General features: G+C 37.5%; 1 long non-coding RNA gene across 1 annotated transcript; it reads right to left on the bottom strand.

Moving 5' to 3' along the window:
* Positions 1-1,113: 1,113 nt before the first annotated feature.
* LOC139356569 (uncharacterized) lies at positions 1,114-7,611 on the bottom strand. The gene is made up of 3 exons (XR_011608591.1): positions 7,598-7,611; positions 6,740-6,858; positions 1,114-1,746 (listed from the first exon to the last, which is right to left on the bottom strand). It is a non-coding gene; the product is annotated as an uncharacterized lncRNA (long non-coding RNA).
* Positions 7,612-8,071: the final 460 nt, after the last annotated feature.

The following is an 8,071-nucleotide window of genomic DNA, read 5'->3' as shown; positions in this document are numbered from 1 at the left end:
CACTTGACTCCTCAGCTTTCTACTGGCATTTTCTGCCACTTATTTACAGGACCCCTTTCCCACCCTGCCCTCCCCACCCGCCGATAACCTTTTTTGTTTTTCGGCCTGGGAGTAAATGCCAACTGCTTGATGCAATAAAGATGCCTTCAATTAATTCTCAATGTTTCACCTCGTTTATAACTCCTTCCCTCCATAGAATTTTTGCAATTCTGAACTATTATAATAGAAGTCTGTCTATTATTTCAACAGCTCAGCATCCACCTTCTCCACAGATTTGAAGATAGAACAGTTTTGGGTATAGTGTTTCTCCATTGTTTCATTTTTTTTTTTTTTTTAAAGTCTAGGTTATATGACAATATATTCTCAGGGAATATAGTTGACCACAGTGTGTGCCCAATTTACCTTCTTGAACTAGAACTAGACTTAAGGGTTGAAAATTTTAACACTTACCCAGTTCTTTAAAGGATGGCTCAACTTAGTCACCTAAATTACAAAATTGTTACCAGGTTGAAGAACTCTAATTTTTTAATCTCATATTTACAAGATACAGGATCAAAACAATCTTTTTTCATTTTCTGCAGCTTTGTGAAACATTATTTAAAAACTACAATGCATCAATATGGATCTGTAAAACAAGTTGAAATCTTTACAGAGAAAAAATATTGATTAGATTTTTCAAGCCCTATACATCAATAAGCATAACCTGAACTTATTTAAATCTATATCTAGTTTATTTTCATAAGAATTCTCATGTAAGAATTGTAATGCTTGACAAAATTATCATCAACTGGTGAAATCATAATGGTAGGTTGTATTAAATTTGAAACTGGATAAATACTAAAAGAAAAAAGCTCCATTGGCCAAATCTACCTATCTGAGTTAGGTAAAATACCTATTAAGTACATGTATGAATGAATGCATATAAGAAGCAATATGAATTTGTCATTTTCTACTCCTTGTTCCAGTTAAGAGACAAGCAAATTTTAAAATTGACTTATGACTTTGTTAGAAAATGTAAGCATTATTTGGAAATCTCAGTATCACAAGAGAAACTTTTATGTGACATCTGAGTTAAACTTTTCTAGCAATTGAAGTTCTCAAAAATATCTGGCCAAACTTAACTTACTTCTTCTTGATAATGGGGCCTGAAAAAGAAAATAACATATGCTATTTAAACTTCAAAATTAATATACTATTTTCTCTTGTTCTTTAGATGTTAACCACTTTGTTAATTAAAACTCCCAAAACCTGAATTGTTGGGTGACTCGATTTTCCATAGAAAAGTTTCCAAGATTGAATTTTCTGAAAATGGCATCTAAGATTACCTGGATCTAGTTCATGTTGTTCATTTTACAGGTAGCCAGGGGAGAGATTACGTGAAAGTTATTGCCCCTCAGTTACACAATAATTCAGCAAGACTGGAAATCTGTTATTTAGGAAATAATTTTAGCTTGCCGCTGAGGTTACAGAGCAATAAATGGCTCCTTTCTGGATCCTTAAAGTTTACCCAGCACATTTATGTTGCCATTTTTTTTTTTTTTTGCCTGGTGCACTTATGTATGAGTTAAATCAACATGACTGTATCACATTTACATTAAACCTCTTTCCTTATTTCTCCATCTTTTAAAAGTATTCTTTCTTTCTTCTATGATCTCTGTTTTCATTTTCATTTATTTTCTCTGCTGTCTTCATTTAGCTGTCACCTCTGCTGAAAACAGTTCAAATGTTTCTGTGTAGGTTTTTTCACTAAGAAGAAAAAATAATAATTTGGAATTAAATATTTGTTTTGATTTGAAATTAAAAACAAGCTTTTTAAAAAAGTTACTACTTTGTAAGTGATAAAGTACTATGAGAATGTCACATATTAGTATTAAATAGGGCTTAAATGATATAATCCAATTCAAGTTTGTATATGAAAATATCTTCGTGTTACCATTTAAAGTCTTGAAAAATGTGTAGGTTTTAAGTAGTATACTCTCAAGGAAAAATTTGACAAGCAAATCCTAATATCTTTAGCTTGATTTTTTGATTTAAATATTACTATGGATTTAAAATCTCTAAAGGATAACAAAGAGTACAAGGAGAATACTTAATAGTTATATTAGATATAACATACTTAATCATTCTAACACATATAATTGTATGTTAGATAAGAAATATATACTTTAATTCCATATTATGAATAGGTAAGCAAAAATGTTCTTAAAGGAAAATAATTTTTAAGTGTAGAAAGGTTGTTTTGATCTTTTAATCCAAATTCCTTGATAATTTAGACTTTTACTATTGCCCAACTATTTTTATTTAATAATGTGATGACCTATAAAGCCACTAGTTTTATGGAAAAAATGTGTTTTTAAATATAAAGAGAACTTTATAGGAATTTTTTCTTTTAAATATGTTACTTTCTTTTAAAATAGGACATTTTAAAAAAGTAATTCAAATATGTAATCCCAAATTATGTTTTAAGGTATTTTTCAAGTTTCCATTCTGGGAATTTGGGGTACAGTTATAATGATAAAAAGCACATTCTCTTCACATTTTCTTTTAGACACTGGAATTGCTGATTTATTCAATTTCCAGGAAAATCATAAAATACTAAAGTGAAAAGATAGTCCACAATGGTTTACATGTCAAATTTGACATAAGCCACAAAAGTCTTTCTCTTACAAAGGTCCCCATACCTGAACATTTCAAATACAACTTATTTATAATTGGAGAAACAGATTGCAGTAAATACAAATAAGTAGAAACAACAAAAATAGAACTTGAGCAAATAAAAAGATATCCTCTGAAGACAATACCTGTGGGCAAACATTGTCTGCTTCTGTTACATGAAGCAGTCCTATCACCAGGCTGGGGAAAAACCTGGTGATTTTCCAGGGCAGAGGCATGGTGCAGAAGGAAGAGCAGGAATCTAGCCTGGATAGGGGCCCACCATGCCCACCGTTTTCCCCATGGGTCTGGCCAAATCAATGAAATGGACCAAATCTTAGTTTCCTCCTCTGAACAATGCGTTGAATATCTAACAGGTCCTAAAGGTCCGTGTTTATTAAATAAGAAATTACTTCAGAAATTGTTTGCCTAACTATAACGGGCAAAATGTAAGCAAAGTGTTACTAGAAAATCTTAACTGTAACAAAGGAGCTAAAGAGAAAAGTGAAGGAAAGAATAGCAAATAAAAAATAAAATTAGAGAAGGTAAACCATTTTTAAATTAAAGTGATTTTTGACATAATTTCAGTTCATAAACACATGTGGGTTTAGTTTTCTTTTAGACAAAGCATAGTGTAGAGTTCATTATAGATTTAGATTTATCATTCAATTCAATAAATTTTCTTGAATAAGATTACTTCTTGTTTATTCTTGCATAAAGGAAGAACTACTTGGGAATATTTTCATACTTTTCTACCAAAAGCTACTCAACAGGCTGAGGTGGGAGGACCACTTGAGCCTGGGAGGTTGAGGCTGCAGTGAGCCCACCAGTGTGCTCCAGCCTGGGCAACAAAGGGATACCCTGTCTAAAAAAAAAAAAAAAAAAAAGTGATTAAGATACTGTATTTTAAATTGTAACTTTTTTTTTCATTTCACTTGAGAATTTCTAAACAAAATGTCCTTCATTTGCTGTGCTGAGACAATCTAACCATGTCCGGCATTGATTTTGGTTATTGTGGCTCTCCTTGCTTAGATATATAGAAGCCCAATAAAATTTGGTGGCATGTTTCTGTTGCCCCATCTCCAAAATGGCAATGCCCTCCTTCATCCTGAATTATTGTGCTGCCGTCCAAGACCCAATGTAAGTTAGGTTCTACCTCGACATGGCCAGTCAAGCAAATAAATAGGCATAAAATATAAGAAACATGTTTAAATTTTCATTCCTAAGGCAGAATAGAGCTGTCACATGGCAAAGTTCCAGATGAGTCTGCCTGGAATTGAGTAATGTGGTGGTGCTGACTAAATAGAAGGGTGTGTGTTTGGGGGCAGCCTGTACATTGGGAAGGGACTGGCTCTTTCTCCTCTCTTTACTACATGGCCCATTCTTACCACACTACTCTGTGCCATGTGGACCACATTTGTTGACATGGCTGGCCAGATGCCTGCTGTTGAAAGCATGTCCAGCCATGTGTCTCATCCTCACCCACCACTTTATTTTTGTTGCACTTTCAACCAGATTTTGTGGTTAATGATGATATAAACACTATGGTAGGGGAGATGCCAGTGGACTACTGTGCTTTTTCCTGTGAGCATTTAAAAAAATAATAAATTTTACAAACTTTTCCATTTATGCCAAAGCTGCATGATATTTAGAGTGTGCTTTGAAGAAAAAGGAGGTATAAAGAAGAGAGGTCAGGAAGGAGGACTTCTGGACACATAAAGCAAAGGCATGTCATTTGTTGCTATTGATTGATTCCCATGGCTCTCTGGCAGATTCTTCATTTTCCTTCCAACCATCCTTCTCTCAGTCCCACCACCCACAGTTACGCATTCATGCACTCACTGCGTATCCTGTTCTCCAACACTCACTTTCATATTAAGCTCCCTTGACACGCTAAAACTCTTGTAAAAATCAACTGTTTTTCAAATAACCTAACTCTGTAATACTTGTTTTATCCAACACATATTTGCACAAAGAGGCTATCCCAGAATAGAAGCTCATCTAGTGAATGTGAAACTGATATTATTTTTAGTAATTTATTAGAAGGCTGAAGAAAGAATGGGTGCTCAATAAAGTCTTGTTGAATTGGATTGAATTGAATTGATACCAGCTTAGAGACTAAGGACAGACATGACAGGATGGACGGGCCAGTCTAGGAAGCTGAAGAAACTGGCAGGATATGAGCAAAGGCATGATCAGACCTCAAGAGAACAAAGGGAGGACGTGAGACTTTGCTGCTGTATCAGCTCTCTCCTGTGTTACAAACCACACCAAATATAGTCACATAAACAACAACTATTATATTTGCTCACAATTCTATACGTTAATCACATTGGCTGAGTACAGCTGGGCAGTTCTTTTGCAACTCTGGCTGGGGTCACTCATGTGACTACAGTCATCTGATGGCTCAACTGGAGCTGGATGGTCTAAATGGCCTCACTACATGCCTAGCAATTGTTGCTGCCTGTTTTCTCATCCGAGCGTGTTTAGCAGGCTAACTCAGGCATTTTCACGTGATGCCTGCATTACCAGGGAACAAGCCCTAGTGCACAGGCACTTTTCAAGTCTTTGGTTATGTCATTTGGCTAATGTTCCATTGGCCAAAGCAAGACCCATGGCCAAGCTCAGAATCAGTGTGGGAGGGAATGATACAAGGGTCTAGATGAAAGAGGTATCATTCATTAAGGATCATTACTATGCCAATCTTCCACAGCTGTTATATTGTGTGACAAAAGTTTTGTTGATTGTTGCTTCTACTTCCCAGAGACTTCCTAGGACTTGGAATTAATATAGCTAAAATTTGAGTGCAACAAATTATGTCTTATGTAGTAGCACCTCTCACTACCTTCTCAGTAATGTTTGTGAAAGTTCATTTTCACCAGCCATAAATTTGCATATAAACCTGGAATTAGTAGTAGCTCTCCTCTATGATATATATTTTATTAAATTGCATTAGAATGCATTACATTTTAGTGCATTCTAGACAGGAAAAATACAGTGGTGGCACTGTTTGAAAGATTTAAATTGGCTGCCAACATTTGTTGGTGTACATTTTTCCAAGCATATACTGGAATGATAAGCACAAACAAAAGCTTGGGCTCCTGGCCTTTTAGATGTTCAAGTTGGCCTTTTAATTGTTGATTACATAATTATGGTACTTTATCACCTAATCTGTCCAAATATCTAGTATACTTTTTGGCATTCTTTATATTTTTACTTAGCAACCACTCAAGCATGTGTTGAAATCCAAGAGAGAACTATTGAACAATGGGTCCATAAACCCTGCAACTGAAGGGAGTAAATAGTTTTACAGAAGCAAGTTCAATTGCTTTTCATTACATGTCTCTGGGTGGTCAAATGCTCGGGCAGAAAATTAAACTTGCTTAAGCTGGCCACATTTACACTTCTCTGATTGAAACACAATCTTTCAATTTGTGTTAAATTACTATTGTAAAATAGTTTTATTATTTGCCAAGTGTTTCAGTGACATGAAAGGACAGATCGGCAGAGATCATTTATAGTTTAGTTCCCTAGCCACTCCCAACAGGTTACCTGGAAGCTTCTTGATTATACCATGGGCTGGATGGACTGGGAATGTGTATATATATATATATCCTCTATCATCTTCCAAAACTTATATTAAAAAAAATAACAGGACTATGACTGCTGGCCATGGTTGTGTTGCTTTTTCCTCCTTTATTTTTTCCTTGGCAAATATTATTCACTGACAGATCAAACTTAGGGGCTATGAATAGTTAGCTCCATATGCATGCAGAGTTCTTCCTAAACCAACTTATTTGTGGTGCCAGATGTTATTATGCTTCTTGGAATGTAAGCTTAAAAAGTGATCTTAGTGTAAGTTAATAGACAATTCAGTGAGCAGGTGTTTCATTGATACGAGGGAGTAAGTAGATTTAACATATGGGAAGAATACGAATAACTGTGGCCAGAGAGCAGACTGTGATAGATTGTGAAAAGAACTCCAGTTATTCCCCCTTCCCTGTTTCCACATATTTTACAATGTGACTTTGCAGCTGCTGCCATCAAGAGGCAGAGCCTCTTCCTCACCCTTTAAATCTGGACTGACCTTGTGACTTGCTTTAGTAATAGAATGCAGTGGATGTATCCTTATGCCAGTATCAAGCCCAAGTTTCAAGAGGCCTTGCACACATCTTTCTGTATGGTACCCCTTCTCTGTGGGATAGCCTGCTGAGTGAGGAAAGGCCACCTGAGACAGAATTGAGCATTGCAGCCAATTCGCTGAGCTAGCCTAGACCAATCAGTCCTTAGCTCACTTGTGTCAGGAGGCAGAGAAATTCTAGGCACACAGGGGTGGGTCCCTGGCAAAGCCCCGCCCTCAAGCCAAAAAGCCTGAGACCACAGCCCAAAGTAAGAACTTACATCCCTGTTTACCGGCTCAAATGTTGCCTTTTTCTAAACCACCCATGGCCCACTCTGCCCCCATCCTGTGCCTATAAAGACCCCAGACTAAGCCAGCAGAGAGAAGCAGCTGGACGTTGAAGAGAAGTGACTTGACTTTGGAGGGACAGCTTGGTGGCATAACTTTGGAGAAGAATAATCTGGCCGGAGATGACCAGACTTCAGGGGAAGATTACCTTCCCGCTCCATCCCTTTTTCAGCTCCCTTTCCCCCTGAGAGCCACTTTCATCGGCAAGAAAATCTCCCACATTTACCATCCTTCAATTTTTCGTGTGACCTCAGTTTTCCTAGACGCCAGACAAGAGCTCGGGAGCTACAAATGAGGACACAAAAGGGCCCACTGAGCTGTTAACACTTAAAATACGTTACACTAAAAAGGCACTGTAACACACCCTCTGGGGTTTCAGGGGTTGTGGACACCCCCCAGATGCTGCCACTGGGCCCACACAGAGTTTGCTCCTGCCTGTGCCCAAAAGCACTGGCCCCAGCTCCTGCACCCGCTCACCTGCACGCTCCCTCCCATGAGGGGTGGAGCCTAGCGGGTTTGAGTGAGCGGAGTGTTCGCTCCTGCCAGCCCGGAAACAGCCAGCTGGTTCCGGTATTCACGCACTCGAGTTGCTGCCTCATTTGCTCACACTCTCCCTCCCTGCAGGAGTTGAAAACGGCGGCTGGGTAAATGAGGCACCCCTGTCAGGAGTCACTCAAAGAGTTCAGAGAAATATCCTGCCTCAAATTCAGACTTATAAGCAAAGACAAAAATAAGATAAATGATCCAGGCAACTGGTCAACACATAGACTTATGAGAAGTAATGAATGCTCGTTGTTTTAAGACACTTGGATTTATTGTATTGTAAAGCGAGAGCTGACGGATGCACCCTCTTCTCTCTCTAGCTGGTATGGAAAGCACTTTCTTTAGGACCTTTTATAAAAGATCAGCTGAAGAGTGTAGGCAGCATAGCTTACCCTAAACTGACTGATG

The sequence above is a fragment of the Macaca nemestrina genome, chromosome 10, assembly GCF_043159975.1.
Source record: "Macaca nemestrina isolate mMacNem1 chromosome 10, mMacNem.hap1, whole genome shotgun sequence".
Taxonomy (NCBI): Eukaryota; Metazoa; Chordata; class Mammalia; order Primates; family Cercopithecidae; genus Macaca; species Macaca nemestrina.
This window is presented reverse-complemented; position numbering and strand designations above follow the sequence as displayed.